The following is a 17,971-nucleotide window of genomic DNA, read 5'->3' as shown; positions in this document are numbered from 1 at the left end:
TTGATTTGCGCGGCCTTATGTTGAATTGCGCGGCCTTATGTTGAATTGCGCGGCCTTATGTTGAATTAGTGTGTCGCTTTCTATTGCTTTATTTGCAGAGATGTAAGTATAATAGGCTTCGAATGTTCTTATGATTCTTTGATCCACCGGTTGGCAGAGTCGTAGCTAGGGTTTTCAGCGCCCAGGGACAACTGAAGATTTCGCGCCCCCTACTGCTTGCCAAGATAGAAAACATTTAATTCTAAAACGTCGTAACATCAGTTTGGCGCCCCTTGGATTCTGCGCCCGGGGACAGATGCCCGCCTTGCCCCCCTCTAGCTACGCCCCTGCCGGTTGGACTTCCTTAATCACTTGGTTTATGAATCCTTGATCCATTAGTTTTCCAAGGAAGTGGTGTTCGGGGGAAGGAATAAAACCTTTAAAATTGTATTTTATGTTATGAGGTCTACTGTACCCTGTCCTGAAGCATTATTGAGAGTTAGAAGAATTTTAAAGCGCTGGCTTTACTGTTTTAAGTAACGTTTGACCTTTTTAATGAATGCCTTTTCAAACGAATCGTTAAGAAGGGTAGACAATGCGGTAGATGCTCTGTAGTGTACCGCGTGTGGTTGAAATCCTCGCCTTAACAAATTAATAGTTATAGTTGGACAATTTAGACAAACATATACAAACAATTAAGATACCGCATATCCGCAAAATCTCGTTCGGCAAGGATTTGTTAATTATGCATATGCATACAGTAGTATGCATAATTAACAAATTTGTAAACATTGTCGCTGTTAATGCAACTGAAAGGAGGAGTTTCTAACGCCATAGGTTAATACATCTTATATGTAATGTCCTCGTGCTTATGTAAAAAGTGCATGCGTTCATTCCGTACTAGCTTCTACTTAGTCTAAAACTAGAATTCCTTAGAAAGACTATGTTATATTTCTAGGGATACATGTATGCAATAATATTGTTTACACAGTAAATCAGAATAGCGACTGCAACTTGGAAAGAAAAGTGAGGGAGGAAAACGTGGTGAAATATGGTACTGCTTTGTTTCAAAAGTTATCGTCTCTCTTGATAAGAATCCCACATTTCCTTTCATGGTGATGTTCCAAGAGGTTCCCACAAAAGCATTTACGCGGGATAATGGCTTGCACTCGTTCTAAAAGTAAATACTTTTCTCTCTGACGCAAGCAAAATTAAGGCAGATAAGCATATCACCGTAAGAGCTTGTCTACACATTTACGTTTTCAACGTAGTGTGAAATAAACTTTCGCTTTGCAGAACTGGGATGTCCTCTCCGGTAAGGTTAAAGTGACGTAGATACGAAGTTCAAAAAAAAAAATTCTTTTTTCTGTCGTTCAAGTTTAAATGAAAAATCGGTACATCTTCTTTTTTAACATTTGTCGTGTTTATACAGTGTAGGCTTCTTATCCTTTCCCGAATGGCGATAAGTTGGAGTTTAGACGATAAAAGAATGTGTTTTAAGCCGGGACCATGTTTTAAGTAGCCGAATTTATTAATTAAAAGTGAAAATATCCTACCTTTTGCCGAATGCCATAATCTAGCTCACTGGAGATAAAAAAGTTTTATTTTGCGCAGTATTGCCGTTGCTCGTTTTTAAATCAGTTCAGATTGATAATTCAGTTTCAGTTTGTCAAGTTAGCTCAATTTGTTAACTGATTAAATTCATACAAAATAAGAAATAAGTAAAAAAATTTAAAAACTTAAAATTTGGATTTCGAGGTGCATATATTTATGTGGAAGATTATGTGAATTTAAAAATCTGGTGGCTTTACGTGCTGTCTTTTTTCAAAATGGTTGGAAAATACATACATTCACATACACATGTTCTTCATAAATTTATGATACTGATAGTTGTAAGCCACCCAAATGGGACAGTGGATAGTGACCCTGACTACCGTACCGAAGGGCCTGGGTTCAAATCCAGGAAAAGGCATGGATATCTGTAAATGTATAGTCTCTTTGCGGCATGGGAGCTTTCTAAATATATGGCGAGCCGAAAGTCCTCTCGTGTGGATTGTGGTAGGGGAAGAGGTGTAAGAGACCTCAGACCTACCTCTGAGAGGTTCAAGTTCAAATCCCGATGAGGGAATTGCATATTTTTCAGCTTCTTGACATCGGAAATAACCTAACGATTCTACATAGCGCCCTAACTAAAAAAGGATGATGATTGTCTATCACCAGTATTTGGCGACTGGGTCCCCTAATTCCCAGTCGCTCCTTAAAAGAGGGAGTATATATGGTATTTCTCCCACCTTTTAGTGTGTCTTCTTGGTGTAATAGTCAGCATACTCGGCAAGTATTCGAAAGGTCCTGGTTCGGGTCCCGGGGTGGGCATTGCATATTTTTCAGTTTCATGACATCGAAACTAACCTAAAGACTCTCAGGGTCACACATGTAATGATTTTAATGAGTCCAGCTAGGGTATCATAAAAGTATTTAATATTTCTAATTAGACATATCATGATTTAAATGCGTTTTTATTTAAATCAGATTAAAAAGTAAAAAAAATATTCTTAACTAATGGAACTGGATCCCGGGATTAATGGAGGGACAAGCTTCCTTTACTCTATTTATTATAAAAGCTTAATTTACACTTTAAATCTGTATAGAGGCTTGCGTTGATCCTGAAGAGTTGACGACAGAGGTTTGAGTGGGTGTAGGAGGAAGATAAAAATTTGTGGTAACTAAACTGCAATGAAATGTAGATAGGAATGCATGATTGAGTAGAGATGTGACCCTCCCAATTAAGAGCGAAGGAAAAGAAGAGAAACACTTGAAAAACGTGTGTGATAATAATGAAATGCATTTGTGTCAAAAGAGTGGCATGAAGGCAGTCTACATATTTTGTATGAGAAACGGTCTGTTGTTTTGAATAGTAATGCTTTGATGATGTTTGACAGAGACATCAAATTTGATAGCTTTGTGCCTGGAGGAGTCATAGATGTACTTGATTTTAAGTCTTTGTGTATGAAAAAGTTCCTGATGTACCAAGGCGAGTTTATTTTGTTCTGAATGACTTGTATTTTGTGCGTTTTTATGGATACATAGAAGAATAAGTAGAGGCATAAGGGAGAATAGGTCTAATTACCGACTCGTACAGATGATTTTATTGCTAATGGAGAGTTCATTGTGGCTTCTGAGAAGAAATCGCATATTGCAGAGATTTTTATGCAACTTTCTTTATATGATGCCTGAAGATTTGTTTGGAAAATCTGGGTCAATTTCGAGGTAGGTGGTCTTTTTTTCCAGGCATTTGTATAGGTAACCCAAATAAGTTGGCTTCATCAACATGTTTATTTGAATTTTCTTTTCGGAAGATGATGGCAGCTTTCTGCGTGCTTACCAAGATACCTCATTGTATGTGCCAATGCTCAAGTAGATAAAGATAACGCTGAAATTGCTGCGTACTATTTTGATGTTCATAGCTTGCGTGAATATGACGGTGTCATCAGCAAACCGCGCGATGGATTTTGAGATTATAAGTGTAGATGTTGAAAAGAATGGGGCTTAGCACACACCCATGGGGAATTCCAGCATTGATGTTGCGAATGGTAAAAAGTTGATCCGGATACGGAATTAGCAGTTCTTGAAAAAGGAACTGATGATATTGATGACGCTTTAGCAACCAGTAAAAATTTTGCAGTTGAACTCCTATGTTACGGTGTTCATAATTCTGAGGAATTGGTGTGTGGTAGTGCAACTTCACTTTATGAGTGAAACTGGTTGGTATTTAAGTTAATACACGCAAAACCGCAAAAACAAATCATGCGGCAACCCCGTTAGCCTGCGTGTGAAACCGAAGTAAATCGAATTACCTGCATTTAGCGATTTTAACCATTCGGCCACTAATGGCGCGAGGTCATATAAAGAATCATCGACGATTTCAATCATTAATGACTTCAGGAATGTTTCCCATTTTTGTTGACATTCTTAAGAAATGCGTTTGTTATTTATATATCGCTTAGTTTGTTCATCAATAACAGATGCATTAAAATTGAAACATAAATATCTTGCATTTTGTCAAATGGCAACAGCCTATCTCGCTGGAGTTAAAAATGTTTTATTGAGCAATGTTGCCACTGCTTTCTTTCAGATAGCCGAGTTTTTAATAAAAAAAACTCTTTAAATTCGTACAAAATAAGAAATAAATAAAAAAAAAAAATCGAAACTCAAAATTCGGAGTTCAAGGATGCGTATGTTTGGGTGGCTTCTAAGTCTATTCTATGTATATTTTCACAATTTGGTGGCTGTAGATGCCGCAGTTTTTGCACAGTGTGAGAAATACGCATACGTATACACAGATTATTTTTTATTTAATAATGAAGAAGATAGAGATAAATGAGATTCTTAATACATCCCTAATATGCATATGTTAAATATAGATATCTGTATATACATAAGGGGCTCATTAGTTTTGTCACTTATTATTATTTTGTGAATAAATGTTAGTTGAAATTTTCCCAGGTGGATGCTACTGTTAATACAATATAACAACAGACTTCTATAACAATAGAATGAGAAAAATAAAGAATATATATCATGTTTTCGTTTTCATTTTGGAAATACATTACAGGGCTATTAATCAGTCTGTCTTGAATGCACAATTAAGTGAGTATACAATATTGCAGTCTGTCGTGAGTATACAATTGCATGTTCTCTTTTAAAGCATTTAAATTTGCGTATCTTCGCAATATTAGTGCCGCAGCACCGCCTATCTTCGAAAATGGGGCATTTAAACTTACGCGTATCTTACGGCAAAGTAATCTTCCTTCTTCGCGCTAAGAAAAAAAAACCACTCTAATAGACCAGTTTGTGGATTTTATGTAATTTTTAAGTGTCCAGATTTACAAGACACCATATATAAACAGCAGCCTCCCGATCCCCCTGTCTATGTTGGATCTTATCGCAAGCCGTGTGAGCAAAGGGCTTTTTATTGAAAAAGGCATAATAAAGTCCCATTTATAAACTATAAATGAGGTTAGAAATATCACATGTATGGGTTGCATATAAAGATTTATTAAAGTTTTTTTCATTCAACTAAATGTATCAGTAATTATAATTTTTTCATTTTTAATTCTTGTTATAAAAATTACATTTTTTAACAAAATCTTATAATTATACTTTACAATTATTTAATATATTTAATTTATATTTAATATAATACAATTATTTAATATGTTATTTAATATTTACATTTTTCTTCATTTGCTAGTGCTTCAACGCTTTTTCTTTAAAACAGTTGTGTAACGTGTATACAAAACAATATTCTCTTAGAAAGTCCCCCACGAAGACATCCCTTCTCTTAGGCAGATAGTCCTCGAGGCTTTTCTGTAATCATGTAAACCAAACCAACTTCCATGCTGGTTATTTTATTTACATTTGCTATGTTGTTTCTTCAAAAATTATGCATAGCGTTTGCATTTGGTGGTAGCGTCTTTTTGCTCGAAAAATAGTTCGACACAAAAGTGAAACGAACACATTCAGGATTAAACTAACACATTTGTTTTATAATGAGAGCTCGTATTTGTAATGAACTACTTTTCTTTGAATATGGCAGGATTCCAAAATGAAATTTAATACTTATAAATTTAATTTGTTATTCATCGTATACCTACTCTGAATGCCGAATTTGAGAAGTTTTGTAGTATCTCATAATGTACGCTTTCACGAAAACCTGTTTAGAGTTTCAAATAAATTGTAGAAACATTAGAATATTTAGGAGCAGGAGAGATGAAAAATGAGCAACGCCTTCGCCGGGAATCGAACCTCAGATCTCTGGAATATAAGCCCAGCTTGCAGACCATCACACCACGAAGGCATGCTAGGAAGGCGGGAGAAATACCTTATATACCTCCCTTTTTAAAGGGTCACTAAAGTTTTAGCGGACCCAATCGCCAAATCCTGGGTGTGGAGAATCATCATCCACCACCATTTTAGTTCGGGCGATACTGTAGAGACATTAGGTAATTTGGAAGCAGGAAAGACCCTAATTCGCGCTTATTCACTGAAAAGTAACTAGTGAATATTTTGATCGAAAACATTACTCCGCTTACATATGTACTCGTATATACTACAAAGCCCGGCGGTCATACAAATGACCGCTGTTCTATATATCATAAATTGTAACTAAAACGATTTGTGCAAAGGTGTCTGTTAATTTAAACTGAATTACCCAGGGCAGGCGGCGAGTACGCCCCTTTGCTTACTGCCCCACGGTGTTTCCCCCTTCTACTTGCTTAATTGCTTAAAGTAGAGTGCAATGAAGGAAACCACTGGCGGTACATTTCTTAAGAGCCACCGCTAGCTCAATCAATAAAGGTGATTTAAATAATAAAATGTTAATTCACATGTCAACGATCTCTTTGTACACAACATTTCTTGTGTATATGTTTCCATAATTTTTAAGCTCGCCTTGAAGAGGACCATCCATTATTTTTAATTTTACGTACGTTCTTTCACAAACTCTTGAACAGGTAACATAAAGTTGACCGTGTCCAAATGCAGGCTCAGGTAAAAATATGCCAACACGCTTAAGCGTTTGTCCCTGAGACTTATCGATAGTCATAGCAAAGGCAAGTTTTACAGGAAATTGTCTACGTCTCAATTGAAACGGCAACCCTGTGCCGTGGCAACTTCACCTTATTGGCTAGTACAGTTACGAAAGCCACCAATAAACTATCGGCGACAAACACTTAAGCCGCATATATATATGGAATGAAATAACATCATCTCCTCCGAAACGGCTGGCTCACGGTCTTAGCGAAGCACACCTTTGGATTCCGCAGGTCCATGGCACCATTCGCATCTTCTTGGGACTTTAATTAGCCGAGATATTAATTAAAGACTAATTTTCCCCTTCATTCTCCACTTTCTTTCTTGGGTTTTCCCTATTAGAGGGATTTGGCTACGTGCCAAATTCCTTTTTTCTCGAATATCTACGGAACAGCGCTGAGTTGAAATTCGAGACGCGTATCCTCGGATTCCAAAAAATTCTCCGAATCCTTCGATACTGTTCTCATCTTCGTACGACTTTAATCGGCCGAGATATTAATTGAAAACTGCGGAAACGTTAATTTTCGCGCTTCTTTTTCCGAGTGACAACAATAAACTATCGGCGACATACACTTTAGCCGCTTATATATATATAAAAAGAAGTCTGCGGGAGGTAAAAATTATTGATAACTAGCGGAAGTACCCTATGTCAGTTAAGTTAGATTGAAAGTAATGTATCTAACAACAGAGGGAATGATACCGCTGTAATCCTTCTCTAATAACGGTGAAAAAAATACGATTCATAATTACACATTTTTCACTCTGATGCTACATGGAACCCACATTTAACATTTCGATAGAAAAATAAGCTAATTCTCTCTCACTATATCAAGAACAATGGCGCGCAGTTTTTAATGATTTTCGTCTTTCTAATCAAAAAGCTCATGTTCCATCCAATATTTCACCTATATTCAGTCTTAGTCGATTAAATGTGACAAAACATTTATCATAAGTGATCCAAAATCAATAACGGAAACAAAAAACAAACATTCTTTTTAATATGTATAGATTTTGTATAAAACTTACAAATTTTTGATTAACAAACTTTACGATTTGAAAGCGAGAAGTAGCAACTTTTATCTCCAACGATCGAGACTGTTGCCACTGGAAAATATGAGTGCGAAAATTAGCACTTTCAAAGTTTTTAATTAATATTTCGGCTGATTAAAGTAGTACGAAGATGGTAATAATCGAAATGGCTTCCCACGAATTTTTGGAATCGGGAATAATGTATTTAATGTTTGGCAATGCTATTTTTATTTCATCGTAAAATTTAGAAATTTTTATTAACAAACTCTAGGATTTGAAAGCGAGCAGTGGCAACAACTTTCGAAATAAAGCAGATTTTCATCTCCAGCTTGTGAGACTGTTGCCATTCGGAAAAGTGAGGGAGCAAATCATTGTCTTTCCGTGTTTTTAGTTAATATCTCTTAATATCTCTGATTTTAGCTACTTTTTTTTTTTTTTTTTTTTTTTTTTTTTTTTTTTTTTTTTTTGAAACAAGTGGACGTCGACCTTTTTCAGGACCCAGAAAACAGTCGTAGAAAGTTTGGCGACGATAACTATGGTAGTGACTGAGTTATTAGGGGACAAACACACAGACTTTCTTCTTTATATATATTGATGTAACGATCAATAACGTTTCTCCTCTACACACTGGAATACGATTAACTCTGCGTACTATCGCCAAAGTGAGTGACATTGGGATAGAATCGAAACTCCGTAGAGATGGTATAGACTCAACATTGGGTGAAATTGAAATTCATTTTTTTAATTGGAATTTTTAGTAAGAATATTTACGAATCATACTGACAAATCATTACTTTTGTGCTTCTAGATTGGTAGTTCAGCTACCGTGAAAGACCGAAATTAGAGAATGTCAACATTCTCCGGTGAATGTCACTACATACCAAATGCGTCGGGGAAAGACGGAATATTTGGTTATAATCTTATACATTATCAGATCATCACCGGTGTATGTCGAAATATACTGTGGTGGAGGTCGAAACGAGAAACCGAGAAGACAGACAGAATGGCGTTATGAAAGCTAAGGACTCTTGTGCAATTCAAGGTATCATAACAGTTTACGTTGTTGCAATAAAGAAGATTGCAATTCAATCACATGATTAAATAAGTTTATTATTAGCTCAAAGGGACGTTAACCCCAGAAAGGCTATTAGTTTCGAAACGGTAATTTGCATCGGTTCTCTACAACCGGCGTATCACTTTGTGAGGTTTATCTATTCCTTAACTAATAGTCTTTTCATGCCAGAACATAAATAAGATAGCGAGCATTTACTCAGCTTAAGGTAGAAAGAAGAGCTATTTAAAGAAGAGAAAGAAGAGTTTCGAAATTTAGTGTTACAGCGTGTCTGTCTATCCTAAGCCACGTTGTGCCGTGATTATTAGCGATTTGATTCTGTAGCGTTGAGTGCTCCTAGCCATCTAGCTTGTCTTGTCGGTTATTCTACAAACCAGAGCCTTTCCTACCCGTTAAATTATTCTGTGAGCCGTTAGCCTAAGCTACCCATTTAAATTTTCTCAACGTTACGTATTTCTGTTCAGCCAGAAGAGCTTGGCTTGTGTAAACCTAAGTTGGGTATGTTAATTTTGTGTTAAAATAAAAAGATCTTACACACCCTTCCTCTGAGTTTTGCTTTGTTTCACAAGGCTACGAGATAATTCTTCAATAGGCCTTTTTAAGTCTATAGTGTATGCTTCCTAAGAAAACTAGACATTATAGCTTTTTAAATTCTTGCACCAAATATTATCGAACGGTATTATATTTAAAGAAATTAAATAAAGAAGCTGCGTGAATGTATGTATGTTTCTCGCACTGTGAAAACACAATGGCACCTAGAACTATCCTATTTTTAATAACGTAATCCTTCACCCAAATATGTGCATCTGGAAACCCAAGCTTGGAATCTGTTTTATAGCTTATTTCATATTTTTACCAGAGAATGTGGGCTTTCTCCAGATTTCAGTCTTTCATGGTAACAGATCTTTCCGAATTACTAATTTAAATACTGTTGTTGCCATTTAGCATCCAGAAACCACAATATCTTTATGAATCAACACATGAGAAGAATATGAACTTGACAGGAAAATAAAAATCGAATTAAAATGAGAAAAATACTCTTAATATTAGCTTCTGCCTTCAAATATAAGATATTGCCTTACATACAAAACTCTTGTTATAAATATACTGGTGGAGAAAATTAAGAGATGGAAAACATTTCCCCATATTTCTCTTAAAATTCCGCACAAAACGTGGCAAGTTGGTAGTCGTATAATGTTATTGTGTCCCTGAAATGGGTTTAAGTATTCCCTATAGGTGCCGTTACGCCAGCAGCATGTATAAAAGTCCACGTCCAGCTATTCAGCTCATTCAGCTTTGAAACACAGTTATAATTTTTATTGTCTTTCTTGAATAATCTTGTTGTTTTTTGTTTGCTTTAGGCGAAACGTTTACACATCATCTCTTAGACAAAGGCATGATATGGAGAACTGTGGATAGGCTTGAGGCAGGGCAGCCCCAAGCTCAGATTTTAAAAGGACTGGATGTAACACCAAGTGTCGGCTCTAATTTGTGGATCAGTTTGAAAACATCGTAACTCTGTCCAGAAGACCAGAATAAGGTCGCCCGAGAATCACAATGACCAGTGACGACCAGTATTTGGTACTTTCAGCTAAGCGCCAGAGGACATCTACAGTTACACAACTTTCTCGTGACCTTGCTATTGCCACAGGAACATCAGTTTCAAGGTAGACAGCTGCCAGAAGGCTTCATGAGAAAACTCTACGCTAGAAAGTCCACTATTTGCATCCCACTCTCTCTCTTCCACGAAAGAGAGCGCTTACAATGGTGCATACAATAGCAACAGTGGACTTCAGTGGGCTAATGTTCTCATCATGAATGAGTCTAGATTCAATCTACAAACTGATTTTAAGCAATTATTGATATGAAGGGAACCTGGGACCCGAATGCCATCCCAGAACATCATGGAAAGAGCATGGCGGAGGAGTGATGGTCTGGGGAAGCATCATGCAAGATACCCGCACACCCCTCCATGTGCATGACACTGGTTCCGTGAATGCCCAAAGATGCAGGCAGAAGATCCTAGAACCCTATATGGGACTTTTCAGGGGTGTTGTTGGCCCTAAGTTCACTATAGACGACAGTGCACTACCACATACGGCCCATCTCTTTGATGACTATCTGGAAAGCGAAGATATTCACTTAATGGATTAGCCAGCCAAATTTCATGACTTTAATCCTATTGAAGTGCTTGGGATGCTCTTGGGAGGCCTATTGCAATACGCCAACGCCCATCCAGAACCATTACAGAGTTAAAATCGGATCTGTTGGAGGAGTGGGCTTGACTTCCATAGGCACTCTTGAGTTCTGTTTTTAACAGCATACTACTACCGTGGGATCCGTCGTTGTGTATGCTGTCTGTCTGCCAGAGGCGAGCACACACCATACTAGCCACATTTTCACTGCGATCTTTCAATCTCAAGCTTGGACCATATTGGACTTTAGGCCATAACTCATGCTAAGGAATGTGACCTTCATTGCTGTTTTGTGCACATTACTGTTATGTAATAAACTATATCCGTGGCTAGTTTCATTTATTTCTATCCAGTATTTCTCGAGATATTTAGAAAAAGTGTTCTATCTGTTAATTTTGTCCACCATTGTAGTATTCTTACTTATGTTTAGAAATACATAATTCGGATACAATTTTGCTTCTAGCGTAATATTTATACTCTACCAAAAAAAAAAAAAAAACTCTAATTGAAAAACTCCTAAGAAGAGAGTTATATGTTGAAGGCTCGAGAAAGCAATAGAATTTCAAAGACATGCTAATCTACGTTATATGATTAAAACAAAATATATAGGCGATATCTACTAAGAAAAGAAATGGATTAAAAGCGGAACCACTTTAAGGGCAACAGGCTCACATGCTACACACGGGGAAAACCGCGAAAATTCCCATTGACCAGTGTCATTTGCGACGCCAACTATCAGTGTTTAGTACTTTGACGTTTCAGCAGCTGGAGAGCACTTACAATAATGTAAGATTGCTTTTTCGAGTACCACAAAGTACCAGCTATACAAAAAATACCAAAAAAGCTGCGATTTATTGATATCTAAGGTTAATTGTTTGTTTAATAATTGGCAAAAGGAGAATTTCAATTATACGGCAATGCGCGGCAAATAATTTTCTGCAGAAAACTAATATATGCCAAATTTGGCACTTTCAGCCAGGACATATGCTTTCATCATGAACTGATTTCGAAAGAGATAAAATTTGTTATTGGCTGTGTACCATGGTGGTGCTTAAAATACTGACGAACCGAAAGTCGTTTCGAGTGGTTTAGAGTAAGGGGAACACGGGTAGAGGACCGTGGGATCCGTCTTCTGAAATGTTCTCCATCGAAATAGGTGTGTAAGTGCATAGTTAAGAGGGGTGAGACTTTATTTGAACGACCAATGGTGTTCTACACACTTCTACTTGTACCTATTTATAAGGTAAATGCTTAATAAATATACCAGTTAGATATCTTAGAACAAATAGATATCAAGTTATTTCAATACGCAAAGAAATAAACAGACTAACCTTTTTAAAAATATTTATATTATGAGTACTTACATTAAAAACAAGAACATTATCATAAGAGATATTAACAAACAAATTTAATTTAATGCTGGTCAATAATGAATATTTGCGCGTATACATTTCTATCGAAAACTGTATGGAACTTGCGTTTCTTCAACAAAAACAAAAACAAAAAAAAAAAAAAAACAAAAAAAAAAAAATTCAATTAAATCCCTAGTTAATTTTTAAGATTCAAATTTTCCTTTATTTAACTGGGGTGTATTTCTTCTAAATTGCCGCCATTTTACTTGTGTCACTTGCTCGAAATTACATCCTTAGAAATAGGAAATTAAGCCCATTTTAGGTTATTACTGTACTGTTAACATGGAGAAATTATGATATCTGTAGACCCAGATTACTGAGAACTCAAAATGGATTTTTGCAGAAAGTTTTAAAACTGAAATCAGACTACTCCCTTCTAAATATTTACCCAGAGCTACTGAAATCAACAAGCCCCATCTACCTAGGATCTATCAGAATTGAATGTTTATGCAATTGCATACTAAAACAAAGTCATCGTCAATCGATAGTGAGCTAAAAGCAACTGCTGTGGAGACAATTTACTCCAGCTATCCACAGAATTATTGGGTTCACATATATACGGATGGATCGAAAAAGCTTGACAAAGTTGGAGTTGGTATGTAATCATAGCTTTTTGGATTCTAATCTTCTCTTGGTCCATTTGGGACCAATTTCCATGGAGAACTGGAAGCAATTAGAATTGCAAGTGAACAAATTATTATTAGAACAAACCAATTTTAAAATATTTTTACTTTTTTTGATACTGTCTCAGCCATTTAAGCGATTTCCGCACATAATGTCGAGAGATCAAATATTATTGAATCTTGCAGAAGAATTTTTTATCTTTCAGCCTCAAAAGGGATGTATAATGTCTTACAGTGGATCCGGTAATGAATGCGCTGATAAACTAGCTAAAAGGAGGAACTGAAATTTTGCAATCAAATAACAGTGGGGTACCATTTACATCAATGAAAAGAATGGTATAAAATGCCCTGACGAAAACGTTTGATGATAAATTACTAGAAGAAATTACGAAAAAGTAGAGGAATTTGTACTAGTCTGGACTCTCCCAGATCCCTCGCAGCTGTGGCGTTTCGTTACCGCAGTGGTAAATACAGTAAAAAGTACGTAATCCGGACGTTCATTATCCGGAATGATCTATAATCCGGACCTTAAAGCCACAAACTTAAGCATGCGCGTTTAATGCGCGCGTCAGCTGCGCATGCGCGTAAAACCAGTAAAGCGTTTACCCATGCGCGCTTCCGATAGTGAAGAAAGTGACAGAGAGGTTATTGAAACTGAAAAAAATTTCAATTGACAAATTATTCGGTATTCTCGAAACAGCAATTACAGGACTTGAACAGTAACTGAACAATAAATTATGTCTGTTTATAGAATTAAAGAGAAATTTTTAGCACAAAAAAAAGAAGAAACTTAAACAACTTACATTGAAAGAAATGTTTAATAAAATAAACAAATAAATATTAAGCTTTTTTTTTTTTTTTTTTTCTAAATTTTGATACCCTTTAGATCCTAATTGCTCTTTATTTCATAAATTACGGTTTCATATTTTTAATTATATAATTTCTGCATGCCATCTTACCAGATTTAAATTAATGATCTATAATCCGGAGAAACCCGTAATCCAGAATCGCCGAAGTCCCGACGAGTCCGGATTACGGACTTTGTACTGTATTTGTATGACAGTTCTTTGTGTACTTTGTGCAACTAGAATTTTGAGGTGGATGGCGATCATTTGCTAAAATGTTCTTCGTTGATACTGGGGGGCTAGAGAGTTCATGCAGTTGACATGCAGAGACTAGTTTTTTTAATACTTAATGTAGTCAGATATTATTCCATTTTCCAGTTTCGATGCAGTTATTGTTAATGTAATGAGGTTAACTACTGTTTTGTCTTTTTGTAATTCTATTTTTGTATTTTTTCATGCTCCAATCTCGTGCATCAAAGACGCATGGGGCTCAATAATGTATAATCAAGTGCCTTTGCAATAAAAAACAAAAATTATTACTTCTTACTTTGCAATGATCAGTTTTAAAGTGGCAACAAACAATAGCTCGGTGTTAATGAAGCGTTTAATTCTACGATTTAATCAGAACGCATTTTATCGCAAAAGCTTTCAACGGAACGCAATTTATATTGCGTAAGAGGCGATTTTAGTTTGAAATCTCAAATAGTGCAAAATGAAATAATGCATAAATGACACTTAAGTAAGAGTAATTACCTTTTATGCCACAATTACAAATTCCTCAATAAGATCTAAAATTTATGATAACTCAGAAGAGAAAAGAAAGAAAAATGCAGTCTAAATGAAAAATCATACTAAGCGAAGTATCATGAATAAACAAAGCAAAGGACGGCCAAATTTGTTTAGTACTTCTAAGATTATCAAAAGTCCTGACATCGACAAATAGCAATAAATAATGCTATTAGCGGCAAATAGCAATAATAATGCTAAAGATGCATCCGCACAGCCGGTATAGTGGTTAGTAACCCTGACGGTCTTAGCGATGGGCCTAGGCTCGAGCCCCAGAGAAGGCATGGTTGTAACTGTCCAACCCTTCATAGCAGTCAACGGTGGCTACCAATTAGATGCTTCCATAATGAAATGGCCACCCCTTCCGGCTCGCATATTTCACAAGTGCACATCAGTGTAGCCACTGAGGGAGGTGTTTCGAAAATGGACCAATGAGCTTCTTGTGACGCTAAATCTTTGTGCATGTGAGCGTATGTTGTTTACGTTTTAATCTGCATTTGTTTCGTATTTATAAATGTATGGCGTTAACAGTAGAAAATCTCGTAGTGCTTTCGTTTTCTGAGTTTAATTAATCTCTGACATTTCCCTTTAGCGATTTTTAACGCGCATTAATATTTGAATTGATGTTCAAGGCATATTATCGCTCTTTACACCGAGAAAATGACTCAAGCTACAATGAACCTCGAATATTCTCCATTTACTAACACCTGTGGATCAAGAGAATTCAAGTGTATCGACTATTTTTTGAATTGAGGTGAGATGAACTGGAAGTGTTACAATAAATCTAGTGTTTTCTTATTTCAGTGTTTGCATTTTGATTTTTAAAGTGTAAGATTCAGATTACATATTGTGCATGATATGATTATATACATTGTTAACATTAAAAGTTGTAGGTGAATAAACTGAATATATTCGTTGTGAATAAGATAAATTTATTCTGTTTGATGAGTATTTCTTGTGTAGACAGTACCTTTAAGAGTGAACAAACAGTTCTTAAATGTGAAATTACCCACTAACACACTAAATGTATATGAATGAAAATTAGTAAAGTTCACTAAAGAATAAAATTCTGCATTGGCTATTATTATAGAGCATCTTTTTCATATAGATTGCATTAAAGAGTGCTGACTTCTATTTACATATATAATTGATGCAACTGCTTATGCTTTTTCTAACTTCACAATGAAAATTTTCAGAAGAAATCGACAATGCTTTAATTATAGTGTACAGAAAACTGCGTGGCAAATATTTTCAACCATCTTGCTTAAATCTTAAAGAACGCGAAAGGTCATGTGAGATGACAGATATATTACTGGATGCCCATGGGTCCTTCCTAGAAGCCACTTCCTCGGTGGCTACACAGATGTGCACTTGTGAAATATGCTTCCGGCTCTTATAGTGGTGCCAGGCTAATGGCTATTAGGTCATTAAAAAATAACGCAAGAAGCACTGGACAGAAACGTTTTCTCAAAACATTTTCCCACGTACTTTAACGAATATAGAGGGAGAATTAAATGCCACACATGATTACCGCCTTAAAAATTAATCCAAAGTATTTTAGATTCAGTACATTCCCGATTAGCCGGAGTATCTCATGACATCCACTGTTAACTCAAAATCCCTGTTATCCGATGCCAATTAAAAGAATCCCAAGAAAGAAGGATACATTCTATTATAATTAATAGAAAAATACTATTGATAACTTATTCTGAATTTTGAAGTAGCTTAATCTAGCGAATAAGTCATTCATTGTGTTATGCAAATTAAATCAATATTCAAATTGAAAAAACACACAGTAGATAACTAGAGACAAATAATCTGATAAGGACACCTCATGACTTCCTTCTACGGAATATTAAATTATGCGCATTTTTGCTGCATTTCATTAAAGATACATTTCACTTTCGATTAATTCAGTTCTCACTTCGCGACATAAAACCTCAAATATCTTCTTTAAAAATTGAAAGATGTAGAACAACATAAAATACCAAATACAGTTAAACAAATTTTCACAATTGAAATTACGGTTTCCAAGCAAAAATAAAACATTTAGCCAGCGGGCAAGAAGGCAGATGTTTCGGTGCACAAAACTAAAAGTTTCCTTTTGGCCCCACTCGGCAAAAAAGACACTGAAGGTGCAGTAACTGACTTCAATCAGTATTCTGCTAAGTTTCAGATGTAAACAAATATATTTGCCTTGCTAAAAAAAATTAACCTTCGCCATTTTTAACTTGTAATGTACTATCTCATTAAATTCTACAACTATTGCATGCAGATTAACTAATCGCATAAAAACCTAAACCAGAAGATAAAAATAACATAATTTAATCATTTTTAAAGCAAAAAATGCACAATTTACTAACATATAAAAATTTTAAAAAAACTGAGCTCACGGAGGCGAGTAACAGAGTGGATGTATATATATATACATCCAGCATATATATATATATATATATATATATATATATATATATATATATATGCTTAATATTACCAAAAAGGAAGGTGCACAAATGCATGTTATAGCAGTCCTATATGTAAAATTGCAACGTTCTGACGATAATCATTTTTGAGTTATGCGAGATATATACATACATACGTATACAAGTACATACATACATACATACGTACATACGTATAGATATATACATACATGCGTACGTACTGACGTCACGAAAATACAAGATGATTATCTTATACAAAATTCTAGCGTTCTAAGTCTACTCGTTTTTGAATTATGCGTGATACATACGTACGTACGTACAGACGTCATGAAAAATCTTCTGAATGATTATCTTCTGAATCCATTTTGGAAAAATGAGACTTTTTATGCCCCTACCTAAAGATTTAACGCAAGAACATCGTTCAAATGGATTCGAGAGCGATCAAAATGGATATTTTCTTTGCAGTGTGATACACAAAATTTTTCCCGATTACAATACTTTCTTTTACTTCGTACAAGAAGTTAAAGTAAAGAAGTTAAAGCGTCTAGGTAAACAAGCTAAAACATCTTAAAAGTCTTACCTCAGGATCTTAATGAGTGTCCAATGCTTAATACGCCAATAAAATTTTCTGTTGTTTCTGCAAAGAATAATTGCAAATAATTTACTAAAGTTTTCAGAAGATTAGCTCTTTTATATACAGTATATTTGTACTAATAAAATGTACTATCTCATTACATTTTTGAAAAGTTTCCATTATTAAAGCAGTAATAAATTGAAAATCATATTTAACACTTTGGCAACAAATTTAAAAAAAATTACCCCGTTCTTTATCCAAATGAATAAAATATGTCAGAAATGAGGTAATTTAGCATTTCAATTTTTTTTTTTTTTTTTTTTTTTTTTTTTTTGGATAAACGGTTTTGAAGCCAAAGACTGGGATACATATATCCCAGCCGTAATTAATACTGGGACGCATATGTTCCACACGCAGCGAT

The 17,971-nt window shown here is 35.4% G+C and overlaps 1 protein-coding gene across 1 annotated transcript in view; it reads right to left on the bottom strand.

Annotated features, from left to right (window-relative positions):
* LOC118192181 (ornithine decarboxylase 1-like) overlaps positions 1 to 17,613 on the bottom strand; it is a 77,475-nt gene extending 59,862 nt beyond the window's left edge. Inside the window, exon 1 of the mRNA XM_085819897.1 lies at positions 17,557 to 17,613. The gene's annotated coding sequence lies outside the window, so the exon portion shown is untranslated. The remainder of the gene's footprint in view (positions 1 to 17,556) is intronic.
* Positions 17,614 to 17,971: the final 358 nt, after the last annotated feature.

The sequence above is a fragment of the Stegodyphus dumicola genome, chromosome 7 (genome assembly GCF_044657685.1).
Source record: "Stegodyphus dumicola isolate Sdum_Otavi_A_Nest chromosome 7, ASM4465768v1".
NCBI classification, from domain to species: domain Eukaryota; kingdom Metazoa; phylum Arthropoda; class Arachnida; order Araneae; family Eresidae; genus Stegodyphus; species Stegodyphus dumicola.
This window is presented reverse-complemented; position numbering and strand designations above follow the sequence as displayed.